At 35.8% G+C, this 19795-nt stretch overlaps 1 protein-coding gene across 11 annotated transcripts in view; it reads right to left on the reverse strand.

Moving 5' to 3' along the window:
* Window positions 1-19795, reverse strand: part of NRXN1 (neurexin 1) — a 667911-nt gene that overhangs the window by 597826 nt on the left and 50290 nt on the right. The gene's annotated exons all lie outside the window — the stretch shown is intronic.

Raw genomic sequence — 19795 nt, forward strand, 5'->3', positions numbered from 1 at the left:
GAGAGAAGTAGAGCCACACTACACATTTCTGTAGCTGCTGATGATTCAGCCATACACAGAATTTACCCACATTTCTATGCATACACTCTGAGGGACCTTATTGTCTACTGGGTAGCTCTGTTGACAGCAGTGGAACCCAAGAGTTTCAGGACACAAAGTGCCAACTCCCAGTGCTGCAGGCAGTGGCACAGAGCAGGTCTTTCCTTTTCTGCACCAGCTGATTGTACCAAGGACTTTTCACCCTAAAAACAAGTGGCCTTCTCTTCAGCATTCTGACTTCAAAGAGAAGTGGGGATTTTTCTATTTTTCACATAGCACCAAGCTCCTTAATTGAAAAACTAGAGTTCTTACCCACTGAAAATGCTTATTTCCAAGATTTTGCCCCATGCCTACCACCAGAAAAATTAATTGCCCTGCTACTTTTTGTGTTTGCAACCTAATTCCTACAGCCAAAGTCTGCTCTCAGTGCTATGTGTGTAATCTGTTGACTGTGCATATTGAGCCAAATACTGAGTTGATTTAAATCTGCTGTGACACAGTTGAAATCAGAGGAACTGTACAACTTACCAAGGCTGTGAATCTGGCCTATTATCTCCAGATGAATTGTCTCAGGCTGTCCCTACTGAACTGAGAGCAGATTCTCCTCCATTTTTTTTTTTGTAGCAAAAGCACAACCAATTCTAATTATTTTAGTGCATCATTGTGATTTAGTGGTATGAAAATGAGAATCACATTTTTAATAATTAAAGAATTGTTTTAATATTTGGTGATTTTTCATGGAAGCCTTGATTAAAAAAAAAACAAAACAACACAACAACAAAACAACCAAAACCCGACTCCCTCTATGTTTAGTGGTTATTTCTGTTATTACATTTTTTTCCACCTGCTACAGAACTTATATCTTAGCTACACAATTATGTAAGAACTGTATTTTCATGACAAAAAGAAGAAATAATAATTAGTATTTTGAAACAAAAATGGAAACAACACTATAAGAAATAGCATATTAGCAGAGGCACTCTTTATAGCATTATTTCTTTTTCTCATGACAATTTAGTTTGCAATCACATTCCAGCAAGGAAGGATATAACATACTGAAGGCATATTTTAGGAAACTTCAAAAGGGATTCAAAAGTATGGCAAGTGGTGAAATAGCATGAAATAAAGCTATATTATGAAGGCGTCTTGCAACAAAATTGATGGCCAGAAGTTGATACAATATTTTGTTTTTCTCAAATAATAATGCATAATTATACTTCTCTCTAAATTTATCTACTAAACAAAACTGTACCCAGAAGTGTCATATCAGGGGGCAGCTTTATCTGTAGAACTGCTCCCAACATTTCTTGGATAGTGTAATTTAGCCTGTTCCATCTGTTTCTCAAATTGGTAGAGAAGTTGTTTTTATTGACATGGGGTTCAAAACTAAATATTTGGGAAGGATATGAAAGTAAGAAGCATGTTATAAAGCATGAACAGTCATATAGCTAATAATGATGAACTAAAGCAATATCTTGAATATCCATGGCCATGAGCATCGACCCTCTCAAGTGCTGTGTATCTGACAAATTCCACTAGGATTATCTGCATTTTTTACAAAAGTACTTCTGAAAAATGTTCTGTACCTATTGACTGCCATTATTGACTGTAATTATGAATAATCAAAAATGGATTATAAACATACAGTACAGTATCTAGTACAGTACTCTCGTTTTGTTGCAGCCTTCTTGAGTATTTAGAAAACAGGGAAACAGCATTTCCCAATCCTTTTGGGATTCTTACACAAAATCTAGAGATCTACCAGAATCTAGGCAAGAGGGTTCAGGAGTTCCTACACTTCCACATGGCTCCATTAGGTCTGAAATCAGTGCACAGCCCCTCTTAGTCTCCACACAGCTTTGGATAGACCATTCAGAGGACTTTTCATTGCAGTTGGTAGAAATATGACAGAGACTGTGTTCATTTTTTTGAGGTGGAAATGAGAAATGGGTTTGGCCTCATTTTACCTACATCTCTTTGAGGAACCCTTCTTTTCTGGATTGTCTTGTTCAGGACTAGGGAGAGAGGGGAGATCCTGTCAGGAGAACTAATGGATTGCCTTGACTGAAAATAAGGACAAGGCTCTCTGCCAAATGAGGACCATTAGGGCACAATTAGATGTTTTTACCAGCTTTTTACAAGGCAAAGCCATCAGCACAAATTCAGCACGCTTCTGTAAATCCTAGTAACATCCATGAATTTATTCTAAGTGAAGTCATCTTTTCTGGACAGTATCCCAAGTGCTTTGAAAATGAAATATTGACAAGATCATTTAAGTTAAGCTACTGTAGATGAGCTCCAAGTGTAAAGCAGCAAGTAAGGAGCACAGTAAAAGTTTTGAGTGCACAAGCAAAGAAATAATGAACAGAAATAGAAAATGGCATTAATTTTGTGGCACAACAAAAGCCATTACTGTGTTCAGTTCCAGTGGTCATATATTTAAAATGGAGTAAAAAAAATGAGAGCGGTTTCAGAAAAAAAAAAAATTCCCCACAGTTATTCATGTCATTAAAACCCCAAGAAAACTCAGCAACTATGTCTTGCAAAGGAAGCCCTTAGATGCTCAATGTGTTGAATATATCCAAGATAAGATAAAGACATGTCTGAACCCAGTCTATGACTATCAAAACTTCCTGATAGCTTAGGATAGAAATCCTTTCAACCAGACAAAGACAGTGATCAAGAGTCAGAAAAGTTCAAACTGAAAAGAAGACAAAAATATTCAATAAAGATTAAATAAGCATTGGCAATTCTAGGAAATTCTTCCTGGAGTCTTAAGACAGAGCTTTTCTCTAACAGAGACTGTATATCAATCATTGCTTTTGGAGTGCCTTGTAGGAATCACTGGAAGAGATTCAGCCTTTTGCCATTTAGGAGGTCAGGTTAATATTTTCAGTGGTACATTCTGGACAGAACTCCTATGAATCTATGAATTTTCTCTAGTTAAATGAGACCAGAAACCAAGCATAAACAGCACCAAATACTTGGACACCCAGTTAAACAGAAAAGTGTTCAAATAAATTGTTTTCTTAGAACCAATCTCTGCATCATTTACAAAAAGATATCACTGAGAAACATTTCCCATGGAGAATTCAAATATAATGCCCAAAACAATGCATTAAGACAAATATCTATTTTCCCTATGGTTCACAACAGGACAATATGTCCAACTACGATTTACTTCTATAACCTGTTATATTTTTAATACCTTCTCCAAATATCTGAGAAACAGAATCAAAATCAAGACATATTAAATCACTACTCTTTCTGAGGCAACACTTTTTCATGCTGTTTCATTCCTGTGCAGACTTAGCAGTTTTCTAATACCTATCATAATAAGTATATCAAACATGAGGACATTCAACATTGCTTTATTTTTATGCTGTTAATCCTTGATGATTTTATTGTTACATATTTTTAGATACTGCACATCTGAATGGGATTTTGTGTCCTCAGAGCCACAGGAGTTGACAAATAAGCACATCTTTGATACTTTCATCTCCTTTTCCTCAACTGCTTCCTAAAACTGACAATTTTGGAAAGTTACTTTTTCACTTCTATTAGTAATTTTTACCATACAAACTTCTACATTCTCAGTGAAAATATCACAACTATGTAAAAATTACTGCTTTTTAATTGTATTACAATCCCAAGATATTTTACTTTGGCCATATTTTCCCACCCCGTTCAATTTTTTTTCCCTCCAAAATTGGTTTCGCTACTCTCATATTTACTATACTTATGACCTACCTACAATACATCAATTCTTTAAAGAAATTTTCATCAGTCACTGGGACAAGGATTCCTGAATGTCTGTCATGGCTGTAGTAACCACAACCAGGAAGTATTTTTTTTTAAATGATTGAATTTAGTAATAGTAATAGAGGTTATGAAAAAAGAAACAAATCATTTGCATATGTGAGGTTGACAAAAATAACCACATTCCCTCCTCAGTATTTTCATTTTCATGTATAAGTAGGAAAAGAAACATAATGTAAATCTATGTATTTTACTCAATAATCAGATGTTCTTTAAGAACTGCTGCTCTTTTCCCATTTATCCTCTGGAACTATCTCTCTGGATTTGAAAAATTCTATTTCCACTGGAAATCCCTGGGATTTACACATTTTACCTTGCTTTGTACATTAAGGCCTCTTCCCTGTAATCACAAGAGGTCTTATTTCCTGCCACAGAGAATGGATAGACTGACTAGAACTACAGTTGACTGTATATGGTTCACTTTACAACTCCTCTATTTTTCCTGGCATTATTTTTTTTTCCTTTGGATTTTCCTCACTTTCACCCTGCTGGGTACCTGGCATGAAAATATATTTTCACGTTATTCCTATCAAAACCTTTCATATAGAATTAACTCTTCTGGTTGGCAGAGAGTAATGCCAAGAACAGATTATGTTCCGCGAAAGTGATGTGGGGTGACACAGATATTCCTATTTCAAAAATACCTGTTTTAAAACTAATTTGAGAAATTCATAATGCAACTTATTTCAACACATTCTTTAATAAAGTGTTGTGAAATGAAGAATAAAGGTTTTTTTGGGAGTATTCACACTTCTTTTGATGTATGTGAGAGTAGAAACATGCCCAACTTTTCCTTGTTGCACTGTGCTTTGTCAATTTGCAGCCTCTTGGATAGTCAATTATAGCTATCCAAGAGGCTGCAAATTCAGGTCCAGTTACTATCAGAAGAAATCAAATCCCTCTCCAATCATCATTTCAGCAAAACTGGTTTCTTAGACCCATTAATAGAATAGGATTAGCTGAGCTGACAGAGAGTAAAAATGCTGTTCAGTGATTGAATGGCAGAAGCAATTTTCCAACTGGATGGCAACTTTACAGAGGCAATGATCCAGTGGATAACGTGAGCAGGACACTCAAAGGAGGAGAGGTTGTGGGTTTTGTTCATGAGAGGGATATTATTTTTACATGATATTTCCTAAAACTTTTCTACTTTTTTTTTTTTTATTATTACTCTATGCTGTACTGGCAGCTATCTACACTTATGCAATCTCAACTGTGCCAATATAGCATTTGCCCTTTACAGAACTTACTAAAGAGTGGAGACATATGACTGCACATTTTGCCTGAGATATTCACTCAGGCCCTGACTTTGTAGCTGGATATTTACGCCTTCCCAGACTTGTACAACACCAAAATGAACAGGACAGCATGCAAAACCAGCCATATTTTTATATTCACACACTGTCTTTATTAAAAAAAGAGAGGAATGTTTATGTGCTATCCTGATGCCATGACTTTGACACAGGTGGCGGGAGACAATTTTGTATGGAGTGTTCTCGAGCACTAAAAATGTAGAAGACACACTGTACATAATTAAAAATAGAGTACCAACGTTCAAAATCATTTTGTTGTATAGTTCTTTATGCCACCATGAAATTTTCTTGGCTACTACTGAGATTCATTTTGTGAATGTGAACTGAGCTGAAGCTGCCTTTGGAAGACATTAAAATGATATACAATGAACCTTCTCCTCATTGAAATGGGAGTTTCCTCTGAAGTGAGTAGAGCTGCACTCTGAAAGTCAGCATACTGCAACCGAGTCCTTAATTTGACATCAAATTAAAATTTAATCTTAGCTATCTGTGACTTCAAGTGAACAAAATAGATATCTTTATTTTTTTAAATGAACTTAATTTTCTCCTTTACTAGTCTAAAATCATTTCAACCCTAATGCTGAATGTTATTCTGAATAATTAGTTGTTATAGATAATGACAATCTAATTACAAGAAATTTTACAATTAGAAAAAGAAAATCAACATTTCTTCACTTAAAATCTGGTTATCCTTAGCTAAAATAAGAACTGATATATTTCTTCTTTCCTCCAGAAAAGATTTTACAGAAATTTTACAGAAACTGTAAAGGAATTTTTTTTTTTTTTTTTGGTAGCTATGTGAATGCCTGGATTGAGCTTCCATGTGTCCAGAGTACTTACACACATTGCAACCAGTGAAGTGTTTTAGAGCTATTCTTGATTTTCATTAATCACTTTGATATGAACTGGTCAAACTGTTATTTTCTTGTCATGAGGTTATATACTGTAACTCTTATAACACTCCTAAGTGATGCAACAAACGTTCAGGCATTAGTTTAGTATGGGTGAAAAAGGTGGCTCTGAGAAGGAGAAACTGTACCTGATGTGCTTTTGCAAACCCATGGTGTTAGGGCAAGCTACACTGATTTATCATCTATGACTGTTCCAATCTCAGAACTGCACAAATGAAATTTCTAGTGGTAGTGGATAGTAGTAAATATTTCAAAATAGTCCCATATTTGGGGTTTAAAGAAATTAACCCAATACAGATAGTTCTTCTCTTCCTTAGAGGTAATCAGCAGCACAGAATCACAGAATCCCACAATGTTTAGGGTAGAAAAGGCCTTTGGAGGTCATGTGGACCAATCTCCATGTGCTGGGTCACCTAGAGCTGACAGTCCAGGGTCATGCTCAGATGGCTCTGGAATATAACCTGGGTTGGAAACTCCACCATCTCTCTGGGTAAACTGTGCTGTCCCTAAGGGAATCTTATGACAGTGTCAAAGTCTTTACTGAAGTCCAGGTAGACATCACTCAGTGTTCTGCTGTCATCTACCACCATCAGTCAACTTTTCATAGAAGTTTATGAAGTTGGTCAAGCATGACTTACCCTTGGTGAAGCCATGCTGACTACTCCTGATGATTTCTCATCTTAGTGCACCTGGAAATGGTTTCCAGGACTAGCTGCTCCATCTTGTTCCCAGAGAATGCAGTGACTCTTATCAGCCTGTAGCACCGTGGTCCTTCTTCTTGCCCTTCTAGAGGACGGAAATGACAATTCCACTCTTCCATCTTTGGGAACTTCTCCCAGCTGCCACAATTAATCAAAGACTACCTAGAGTGGCCTCACAATGACAGGTGACAGTTCCCTCAGCATAGATGGTTGTATCCCATCAGGTGCCATGGACTTACATATGGGCAGTTTGCATAGAGTTCTCTGACATGCACCGAGGGCACATCTCCCTTGGTCTACCCTTTCCTCCTTTGCTCGGGGACCTGGGATTCCTGAAGGTTGATTCTGCTAGTAAAGAGTGAGGCAAAAACGGTATTCAAGACCTGCTTCTTTTTTGTGTCTTGTGTCACCATGTGGCTCTTTTGTGGCTAATTGGTCCACATTTTCCATGGTCTTTTTGTCAGTAATGTTCTTATAGTAACCATTTTTGTTGTCTTTGACATCCCCAGACAGCTGAAATTCCATTTGGGATTTGGCTTTCCTCACCTCACTCTTGAATGCTCAGACAGTGCTTCTGTATTCCTTTATTCCTTCCAGCCCAACCTGTCCTTGCTTCCAGCCTTTGTAGGCTTTTTTTTTTTTTTTTTTAATTGGTGTGTGTGTATGTGTGGAGGTGTTCCATAAATATTAACTTTTCTTGCAACATTTTTTTCTCCAGGGCCTTGTCCCATGGGGCTCTTCCAAGCAAAGCTTTGAAGAGGCCAAGGTCAGCTCTTCTGTGTCTTCAGAGTCCTGAGCTCCACCATGGTCACTGCAGATAAAGTTGCCTAATGTTCACATTTTGAATGATCCCCTCCTTTTCAGTGTATGCAGTCCAGGAGACTACCTCTCCTTATTGGCTCTGCTCTTATTTGGAGGTGGAAGTTATCATCAATACACTTCAGAAGCTTTCCTGTCTGCTTATATCCTGCCATGTTGTCCCCCCAGCAGAGATCACGATGGCTGATGTTCCCCATGAGGACCACAGCCTGTGAGTGTGAAGCTCCTCCTGTTTGTCTGTAGGCCTCATCTACTTGTTCTTCCTGGTCAAGCGGATTATAGCAGTCACCTTCTATAATGCCATTTTTGCCAGCTCTTGAGGTCTTCCTTACTACCTTTGTTCCTTTCTGAAAGAAATTGCTCAAATCTGCATCCTAGTGCTCATCCTGTATCACTTCACATTTTTTTCCTAAGCCCACATTCCTTTCAGTATAGGCCATGTGAAGTTATTTTTTGTTTAGTCATGCTGTAATGTAATTCACGTATCCTAGTACATCAGCATGGTAGCACGCTGCCAATGAAAATATGGGAAAGCATCTTTTCTACTTTTAGCTCCTTCACAGGTGGAAAATTGGTTAGGACAATAAAGATGGCATCAACAAAAATAAATAAAGGATTATTTAGTGAAGAACTACTTCTGGTATAAAACTTTATCAGAATCAATTCCAATACCTTCTCATGAAAATTCTTCCTCACAAAAAGTTGTCTCTGTGTTGCCCTGTAGTACAAATGAAGGGGACAGTAGGGAACACTCTAATGACCTTTCATAGGACTGAGTCAAACAGGATCTTAGACAAAAAATTAACAACAACATGTAAATGTAGAGCTATATGGAATAAATATTACTGGTTCGGTAATATGAATAAATATATCTATTAAAATGCATTCTGAATATATTTCTTAGATTGCATTCTTTTGAGGTTGCTTCTTAAGCATGATACAAAATGGTATTTCTTATATATTTAAAGCAAAATAATAAAGGGATTAAGCAAACTTCTAACAAGAAAAATCCTGCTCTGTAAGGTAAATATGGCAAATAACAGAAATCTTGTTTGATTGTTAGCCCATTATTGAAATGAACACAAAAATCATCTGCTTCCTAGTTTTAATTCATGAAGAGGAGGAATAATTCTGAGGTTCCCAAAGTGGAAAAACTCCTACATCTAAACCACAATTAAAATTTCTTTCCAGCAGAGTATTTATGCCACTAGGCAATTCACACAATTATAATGATGAAAGCAAGTATCCTGTATCATATAACTTGGGTACTTAATCAAGTTAACAATACTTTCAAACAAAGCACAAACATCTCTTGCAATATTTTTTTAAGCACATTTTCAGAACAAAGAATGTTTCCATAATACTAAGAGAGAAATTCATATTTGAAGAGGTAGAATTTTTAGGAGTATATTCTGCATACATAGACCACATCAGAATATGAACATTCATGTAACAATAATGCCTTATGCAATGTATAGGGTGTAGAGATGTAATGAATGCAGCCAACAGAGTAAACAATAAATTATTGCTATGGACCAAATCTTTGGTCATACCAAAACAGAAAAAAATCTTCACATTGAACAGAGGAAAACGATTTTACTCCACTAAGACAAAACTTCAGAATGTCACATCCAGCCAAAGGACAGAAATAGATTACACTGAACTACAGGAAAAATCTCTGTAAAATTCAACAAAACAAAAACTAATGCACATGAAGGTGTGGAATTTGAGAATGGAGTATCAATAAATAGGATTTAGTATTTTTTTTGTATGTTCTTTCGTTTTAAAGGAAATAGTTCAAAGAACAGTGATTATATAATTATAGCTTGCTCCAAAACAAAACTATAAAACCTGCACAATAGCCACTAACAACACAATTTAAATTATTCTCAATTGTAAAGCCTCTATATGTAGCAGGTTAAAAAGTTCTTGATCCATTTTTTTATTTTGCTTTCTGCAGATTACAGCAAGTACCTTCTTGCTTTATGAAATGCATACTTATTCCAAAACTGTCTATTGTGAAGAACATCTAATGCTCATAAATAATTTGCTTCTTAAAAAGTAAAGAATCGAAAAATTAAAAATAAATTAAAATCAAATCACATTTCCCAAAACATGCTTATAATACAAGGAGTGCAGTCACCTCATTTTACTTTCATTAAAACAAACCAACTCACCCTTCCCAACACCCCATTTGTCTTCAAAAAGTACTTTAGAATATAGGCGTCTCAAGTGTTTTATCCCTTTGAATGTGCTTCAATATTCAGTAATGACAACTACAAATTTTTATTCATCCTGCATTTTTAGTGAGTTCCCACTGTTTTCTGTAGTGGGCCAAATACTTAAAATACATGACCTTCTGGTTAGGGCATTGGCACAACCTTTAAACAACACTGATGTTATTGCTTTCTCACATCCTGCATCAAATTACACCAGTATGGATTTAAGAGACATGAAAAAGATGTGTCCTAACAAACACTACAATTAAATGATATAAAAAGGACACATGGTTTATATAATGTTCTATATTACATGGTTTTCCTGTCCTCAGTAACAAGGACCGTCTCATCATTAGTCTGATGAGAAGTGTAAAATCAAAATACTCAAAACATGCAAAGAACTAGAAAAAAATTAATGGGAAAAAAAAAAAAAAAACTGGGCAGGAATCATTCTTATGACATACAATGGGATCCTCTTTAGAATCCATTCAGGTGTGCAGAAATGTTTTCATTAATTTACACAGCTGGGCTAAGACTTGAACTGCTCCATGAATTTCATAGTTTACCTGCTGTGCTGCTACTCATCACCTGCAACTCCCATTGAGACCTCACAGTGAATCACTGGAACACAATGAATTCACCAGTCCCCTCTCTCTGCCAGGGAAGCATTTCTAATCAATAGCTTTTAGTGCAATGGAAGTTACCACAAAGCTTTCAAGATCTGGGTTTATGTTGTAGTTAAAATGAGCTTAGTGCCATCTCTAGTGTGTAGTTACTTCACCAAGCTGCACATTATAAATTAGGTCAAGGCTGTTTGTGCACACTGGTATTTTAGAAGATGAAACAAAAGCTACACAGAAGGTGTTGATACTATCACAGGGAAAACATCTTCATATATTTTATTTGTGGATGCCTCATACACACATATTCAGATACATATTTAGATGTGATTGGAGACAGTAAAAATAGGTCAAATAAAATTTTCATCTAAATTGATTTGAGTGAGTATGCAATGGAAAAGTGCAGATTCTAATGGAAGATATGGTTATGTAAATCTCTACTAAGACAAGAGAGCTACTTCAAATATATACAGACTAGTTTAAGTCCCTTACAAGTTCAAATCTCTGGTTGAAAGCCCCCTAAACTCATTTAAAATTTGAATTCTTCTCTTTAGAGTTTCATCATTCAACTATATACACTTTGGGATTTAAGAAGAGGACAAAGGCATTTAGAAAAAAAGATCACATGCAAGTGTTGACTGTTTTTTTCTTATTTGTCAAACTTTGGTAAAAAATAACTATATTAACAAGCAATAAATAATGCAAGATAAATCCAGTGAAGAATGGAGTACAGATATGATTAGTGTAGGAACAACACACATCTTCTAAGTCCCAATTTCTCCAGGACTGAAGGACAGTTAGTGTTTCATATGTGCTGGAAGAAAACAGTGGTACAAAGCAAAACAAAAGTCCACTCTGTAGCACTAACAGCAGCCATGCTTCTCTGAAGTGAGGGAAATGCCTCACTGGAAATTTGGTATCCTCTCCTAGAATTTGGCAGTTTTCTTAGCAAATATAAGGATAACATGCACATTAGCGAAAAACAATAATAACAATAATGAGAGAATAATTAAATTAGGAAAAAAAAAAAAAAAAGAGAAAAAGGGGGGGGCGGAAATAAGGAAAAGAATAGCAATTTCTTTTGGGAAAACTAAATGTGTAACAGTGAGTTAGTGTAACTTACTCAGCACAGTCCCATGAATCTCACTGTCCTTAGAAGGCTTCTCAGGAGTCAGTCCTTACACAAATATTTTCTGAACAATTATTAAGCATTGAAGACACCTTTTCTCATTTTCGTCCTCATAAGCAGTGATTTTTTTCCTTTTTGTATAAATTTTTCTTTAACAAACATATTTATTGGGGCCAGTAAAGAAAACAGTACTGATATTTCCGGTCTGTTTCTGTATATCTCTCTGAGAAATTCCCATGGTCATTTGAAATAAACTACACTAAGGTTGGTTGTTTTGTGCTTGGGTTTTTTTTTTAATATTTTATTTTAAAAATGAGCTGTAATTCCAGTCTAATTCCAGTCTTAGGTAAAAATATATAAAGATATCTGCCCTTTTTCCACCTTCAAAGAATAGTTTAAATATATTCAGGGCTAACTATGAACATGACTCTGATTCCCTAGACCATTTGAAGACTTTGCCCATTGTGTCATAATAATTCATGAGGAATTATTGATAGCTGTAAGAGGAAGCTGAAGGTCAGTCTACTAGTCAGGGCTAGATAGACTAAGACTAGTTGAGTTTGATATCCAGGGATTAAAACCAAAAATTACACTCATTTATCAAGGTGAAATAGCATCCCCATATGCGATTGCTCAGAAAGCATTTGGCTGAACAGTCTTAAGTTATGGAGAGTCTCACTAGCAATACATCAAACAAAAGAATTCCTAGGCAATAGATTTTTCTGGCAGCCTTCTCTGGCATGGAGAGCAAAGTAGTAAATGTGTATCATTGTCCCCAGTCTCTACCAGCATCTCCCACTGACTTTGAGAGATGTTCACATGAATCACCGATGATGTAAAACAGCACCTTAGGCAAGTACACAGTTTTTCACTAAGAAATTTGCAAACTTATATGCCCAAACTTGATTTCCAGTGCAGTATCAACAAATCTCATCACTGTTATATATTGCTTTGTGAACAAAACATTACAGGGCTAATATAAGGGTGATTTGAATGGAAGGCAAAATATTTGTAAAGAAACCAAACAACAGAAATGGGTGAACCGTGGGGTAAAACACAACACATTACCTTGCTGAACAGCACCCTCACTAGAAAAGATTATATGAATATCAATTTACATACAATATGAAATATCACATATCGTGCTACAGAGATCCAAAATATACTTCAGTAGACTCTGAAACTCTAGCACACTCATTCTTCATACGTATGGAAAACCCCTCCCCACAGAGCCCTCAAAAAACCCCATGCAGGAGTTACACAGTACCTTGAAAAATCAGATTCTGAGAAAGCATTTTCATCCCTTAGGACATGAGCATCACTCCTCATAGAAAATAATCACATAGATCTGACATTATGAAAAAGATGGAAATGACAGTTCACAAGACTACTAGTAAACAAATATCAAGAGAAAAAATGGATCTTGGTCTCTACAGGCAGTTACAGATATACTGTGACTCCAGTGTGGAATCACACCAAAGCATTTAATCTTGTTCTAAGGCTATATTTTATAGGTAAACCTACTACTTTGTTTGTTGGGGAAAAAAAACTCTCCTAAATTGGTTCTTAGAGTTACTTTTTGCTCAATATACTTTTTTTTTTTTTTTTTAAATTTTTGAAGCTTGATCCCTAAAAACATCTCTCTGTTTTCAGGTGATTCTATACACTTGGACTTTGAACACTGAGCTTGTAACTTTGAAGGGAGAAATCTTTTTAGTGCACGGATGAAGTATTCACACTTCATTAAGCAATGAAACCTCTCCATGGTTCTACAGTATGTTCCATGAAAGGACCTCAGCAGTTTATGCTTATAAATGCCTCCACACAGCAGACAGAAAATTTGGTAGCTAATATTTCTGTGCAAGCAGAAGTGGTGCTCAAGACTTGTGAGAGAGGTATTCAACTGAAGTGAATGTGTGCATCTAAGACTTCTTCCTCTCATAGCTGAGCAGGAGAAAACACAATAGGGGAATTTTAAATTGATTCAAGAAAAATGAAGAATGAAAACCATGGTAGAGGAGGCTAGGCTTAGACATATAATTCATGTAGGTGTTGTCCAGATCTAGGAAAGATCAGACGGGAATCATACAAGACATAAAATATCTTATTAAAACAAGAGAATTGTTTAGATTGTTTAGTACTGCTTATTTAGACTATATTATCTGTGAAAGTTGTTGCTGTCCTTTATGTGGTGGATGTAATTCTAAAACTCTCTTTTGCTAAGTATTATATTTTGTAAAATATTCTGTGCAGAATGTGATGAGAATTTGTGACCTTATTTTATTCAGCTAGGAAAATAAGGAGGGAAAGTTCCCATGGAAGTTGTTTATTGTCTAAAATCACAGAATATTCTGAGTTGGAAGGTCACAAAGGTCATTGAGTCTAACTCTGAAATGAATGGCCCATATGGGGATTGAACTTTGACCTTATTAGAAGTTTGCTCTAAATGTTTTTTTATTCTAAGGATCCTGGTTGTTCCTCCATTTAGACTACCTTTTGTTTTTAGCTATAGTACTATTTGAACATCTATTTTTGCATTTCTTATAAAAAAATAAAGCAGTTCTCCTACTATTAGTAAGAGGGCAAGAAACAGATGAGAGTCTTCTGCACCCCAGATACATGTACATATTTTTAGCAAATACCTCCCAAGTTCAAATTTAATTTCTTGCAGACTTTCCCTTTAGCTTTAAGTCTCCTGTAGAAAGAATTGTAGATTTAATATGAAGAACAAAATGTCAAACAGAAGAAAATAAAGAAGACTTACTTTTTTTTCCACCAAGAGGAAAGTTAAAAAATCTCTTCTTATCAAGCGTAATAGAGAAGGAATGTTGTTATATATGCAGAAAAACTTTCTCAGGAGAGAAATACGGAAGAGAAATATTCAGTTCAGTTGGGTCCAAAACTACAGGGTCTTCAAAAAGCAACCAGAACAACAAAAGCACCACATATTATTCATTGCAATAACATTACGTGCCAAAACATTAAGCCACTTCAGGAAAGAGGTAAATACAAACAATTCTCTTAGACTTCCTCATCCTACCTCTACACTACAGGACCTAAAACACAGACACATGAGAAGCAGCCAAGTTTCACCAAAGGTTTATGTCTTTCCAGACTTAATTCTGTCATTTCTTAGGCTACTCATGGCCATTTAGATTTCAAACCAAGCAAACTGAAGTTTGTATTGCTGGATTGTTTTCCTATTTTCTGATTATCCTAGAAAAACCGTGCCATGGCTCCACATTTTCTACCACCACCATAATCTGTCTTGCCACTTCTCTCTTTACTAGTAAGAAATTCCTGCTGAAACCCTCATCTAGTCAACATAGAAAAAAGTAGGATTTCTCCACAACTGGACTACTGGGAGTAAGGAAGCGGAAAAAAAAACCCCAAATCATAACTTCTAGCATAAAGGCAAAAATATTTCATATTAAAATCAAATACTCATGTACTGAATTATTACAGCTACTAGCAGTTTTTGTCTTTGGCCTCTAGTGTATTGGAATATTTAATTCTGTGGCCACCAGCTTTTAAGCAGAATATTTTACCAGGGATGTATCAATATAATTAACTGTGATAAAACCCAGAACCATTCAGCATGTTTTTTCTATCTCAGTGAAGGATAAACTCTATCTATGCCAGTCTTATAACATTTTCCTAAAATCTTCTCACCTCACAGTCCCATTATATGTATTTCAGTGTATCAGTATTTCCATCATTAAAAAAGATCTTCCTACTGTTTAAACACATAATTATTTGCTGTAATTTACCCCATTACTCTTTCTCCTATTCACCACTGATGAACACCCCAGATTATTTATTTCCTTTTTATACCGCCTTTTACAAACTTGATCTTTGCCATCAGGTCCTCCCTCAGTCATTTCTTCTTTACGGTACATAACCCAAACTCTTTAGCTTTTCATTTCATAGTTCTGCTTTTTTCTGACATGCAATGGTTAAAATTGAATGCAGAATTCCAGCCTTGAGTACTGCCCTGAGCAGAATTGGATAATTACTTCACCATGTCTTACAAGCTGTATTTCCATTTACAAGAGATAAAAATGTTCTCTAGATTTTTTTACAACTTCATGGCTTTGCTAACCCCTGTAAAGAATGTGATACATGCAGACTCACAGATTCTTTTCCAAAGAAACAGTATTTCACCAACTTTTTTCTACACCATATTTTTGCTGTCCATAATTTCTTCCTACGCCTAGCACCTTCCACTTGCTTCCACAGAGTTTTAACATATCTTTTGGTCCTCTTCTCTAATTTGTCAAAGCTGATTTTGAATTCAAAGCTTGCTCTTGAATATGTGGTTTCTTTTCCCAGCTCTGCATTATCACGGACTTAATAAACTTGGTCTGTGCTCTACCATCCAGTCTGATTAAAGGAAAATAGCAAAGAATTAATTCCAGGAGGAATGCCTTGTGGTTGGTTTGTCCTTTCACTTTGACAGGCAATTACTGGCAACTCGCACAGTTATCCAGTGAACTTTGCATGCAATTTACTACTAATTTAGTGACTTAATCTAGCCCAAGATTCCCTAGCTTGCTTAAGAGAATATCATGCTAGACAGTGCCTATAGATTTGTTTAGGATTACATGACATCTGCTGCTTCTTGACAATCTCTAACAATTGTTGAAAAATTGGTTTATTGTAATTTGTTGCTGACCTACTGATAAGCACCTCTTTCTTGCCTTGCTAACAAATAATTTTCTTGATTATTTGTCCCAAAGTCTTCCAGCAACTCAAGTCAGCCTGGCAAGCTAGACTTTATTGACAATTTAAAATTTGGCACTGACATCCCTCTCTTGCAGTCTTTGAAAACATCATATGCCTTTAGGGACATTCTTACAGGAAACCTCCAAAAGAGGTTAGATTGCTTCTGGCCAGTATTCTGTTAAATATCAAGGTGTATTTTATCACACCATGCTCATTCATGTATTGCATGGGCATCAAGGTCCTGAACAAGGAAAAATGTAAAGGGTAGACCATTTTCATGATGAATGTTTCAAGTACATATGCAGGATGGTCATGCATCTGACAAAGGAGCTACAAACAAAGTAGCAATAAAAAGTGATTATATTTTGCTACTTATGTCAGAAGTACTTTAATCTGCATTGAGACATTAAAGTTTGTAGCAGTCAAAGTACATATTTTAGGCCATACAATTGCTCTGGATACCTGCAAAAATAAACATGTACCTGACTAACCAAAGAATAACCACAGTGGTATGTTTGGTCTGGCTGAGCCTTAGCAGCAGCCTACAGTTCTAAATGCTGTGGTTTGAATTTGTGACTAAAACAGCACCAAATCTTTGATCCTTATTCTGCCACCCAGTGAGAAGGCTGGTAGCAGACATGAAGTTGGAACTAGACATGGTCAAGACAGCTGACCTGAGCTTGCCAAAATGACACTCTGTATCACATAATGCCATACTAAGCAACAAACTGGGAGGTTTTTCCTTCAAATGCAGCCTTTGTTGGAGTCTGGCTGGATATCAGTCTCCTGAATGAGAAAGTGGTTTTCTCTACATTACTTGGGTTTTTCCCATCTTATCTTCACTTACTAAACTGTGCTTATCTTGACCCATAAGGTTTTACCTTTCATATTTTGGTTTTCCTATTTTGTCCCTTCCCTGCCTGATGGAAAGTAAGGGAGCAGCTGGATGAGTGTGTAGCTCCTGGATGAGGTGAATGGACAACAGGTGTGTTAGATGGAACACAATCAACCCCAAAAACTCAGGTAATGTTTTACTACATGTAAAAACATTCAGAGAAATATCTCTAGCTAAGTTAGTAACACAGACAGCTTAGCCACCTGGAAAAGATTGTTTATCTATTTAAAAGTATACTGAGTCCTATTCAGACAATAATAGCTATATTACATGCAGTAAGGACAATTATTTTTGCACAAAGTAATTCTACTGTAATTTTTGATTGATTCAGGACCATTAAAATAATTTAACAATACATAAGAAGCACAGTATGGATTTCACTTTGTCTACAGATTTCTACAGATTTTCTAAAATACAGTGTTTTGATTAAAATTCTGGGTGTAACTGAACCACCCATTTAGCTTTCATAACCATATTTTAGTTCTTTACTTTATCCTGTAAAAAACTATTTTCTAGCTTTCCACGGAAAAAATGGAAGCTCACCAAACAGACAAATCACCTCTTTGTGAATGTTCACTGTACAAGTGATAGAACTAGCAAATGTTGCTGAAGTTATTGTTTTTACAATCCAAACTTTACATTGAAGGGCTCATACTTTCCCTGCAGAGTGCACTTCAAGAAGCCACAACTTCTGTGCATGGCAGAAACAGGAGTTCATATATATTCTATATCAAAAATCTACTTATTTCTCAAATAAAGATGTGAATAGTGAAAGTTTTTACCATGTGTTTAGTGCTGGCAATATTTGTGTCTTATGGCACTTTTACAGCCTTTGAAACAAGATTTTTGCTCCTAATTATAAGTTTAGACAAAAGGAATTCACCATCTACTGTCAAAGCTTTACATATTTTGCCAAAGTTAGACCTGAATTCTGTATCTAGAGAACAAGATTTCCTACTGTTTTCAGTATTTAGGTTGCAATGCAATCTCTGCCACAGGTTTGCATGAAGGTATAGATCAGCATTTTGCTAAATGATGTGTGAAAATAGCTACACACCTAGGGTGTTTAGATTTTGAAGTTTTATGCTACTTTAAATAGATACCACACTACTGCTGACATTTTCATAACTTTTGTGGTGTACTGAATCCAGTACTGACAGGCATGCATTACACTGCAAAAACAGTGTAGGAGAAAAATGACAGATCTCAGCTTCTCAGCCATCCTAAGTGGATATTATACCTTGGACTCTATAGAGAAGCAAGTTCGCCAGCTGTTGCTACGGGTGAAATTTTTTCTATATGTTGTCATTTAAATGGTCATGACTTATTTCCTTTGATATCAATTTTATTGACAGTATCCTGGGTGTAATGTTGAACAGTTAAGTTGATTACCTCCATAAAATCTTTTTTTTTTTTCCCTGAGTTTAGGAAAAGCAACTTGCAATTTTGTCTATTTTTCTTGCTATTTTCTTCAGAGCTCAGCAATCAAATTCACCTGGGCCTAATGCTTTGCAGACTTTCACTGGAGTAGTTTCTTTATTGTCTTTTCCACCATAACAGCAAGATGTCGAACATTTTTCTTTCCCTCAGGAAAATGTACCTGTCTCTGAGATGATATCTTCTGTATTGTCTATCAGTAACACGACAAATACATCTTTTAGTCCCTTAGCAGAATCAAACTCATTAGTTGATATTTTTTGTGATTTATTTTTTTCTCAATGAGCCTAGTTTTTGTTTTTTCTCTTTTTTTTTTGTAAATTTAAGTCAGCTCAAACATCATTAAATTTAGCACAAATCCCAAATTTGTACTTTGAAAATTACACTTTTAAAAAGTAGTCTGTTTACTACATTTACCTCTCATTTTCTCCTTATCTATGTCATCATATTTGTCCCTATGAATCAGGCCTCCTATTCTACACCACTGGCCACTAATCATTCATGGATTGCAACCATGGAAGGCCCAGTATTAGTCAGGTCAGCTCCTCTGCAGTGGATGAAGCTATGTGAACTTACACCATTTCAGGACATTGTGTGTGTTTTCTGATCCATAGGAGTGGCACTTTTGTGTGTTATTCATCTCTCACCCCATCACAAAATAACTTTCTGTTTACAAAAGGCAATTCCCCTATTAGCTGAGTTAATGGAGACTCCCATGTCTGGAGGACATGATTGTAAAAAGCATCAGAAAATTCAGGAATATACCCCAGAGCAAGCAAAAAAGTGTGACAGCTTCCTTTCTAACAATGTTCGCACTGGTGTGCATTCAGAGAAAGAGCAATCATCAGAGGAGGAGCAAAACAACTGGAGTAATTCCAGCCTTACTACAAATTTATTATTATTTTAAAAAGAATATATTAGAAAACAAACAAAATCTGGTATTGTCTTTGAGGAATTAAATGGTCAACAAAGAAGAGGAGGGGAAGACGAGTGGACTTTTTCACCACTCTCTGCATCTTTCAAAAGTGGCCTTCTTGCTTTATGGGAGTATTTTTTAATTTAAAATGTTAAATGTAGACACATTAGGCATTTAGAAGACAATAGGATTTATGGCTTGAGCAAGTATACTAAATTTCATGGTCTTCTAAAACGACTCTCTGTATTCAGC

The sequence above is a fragment of the Sylvia atricapilla genome, chromosome 3, assembly GCF_009819655.1.
Source record: "Sylvia atricapilla isolate bSylAtr1 chromosome 3, bSylAtr1.pri, whole genome shotgun sequence".
Classification (NCBI taxonomy): domain Eukaryota; kingdom Metazoa; phylum Chordata; class Aves; order Passeriformes; family Sylviidae; genus Sylvia; species Sylvia atricapilla.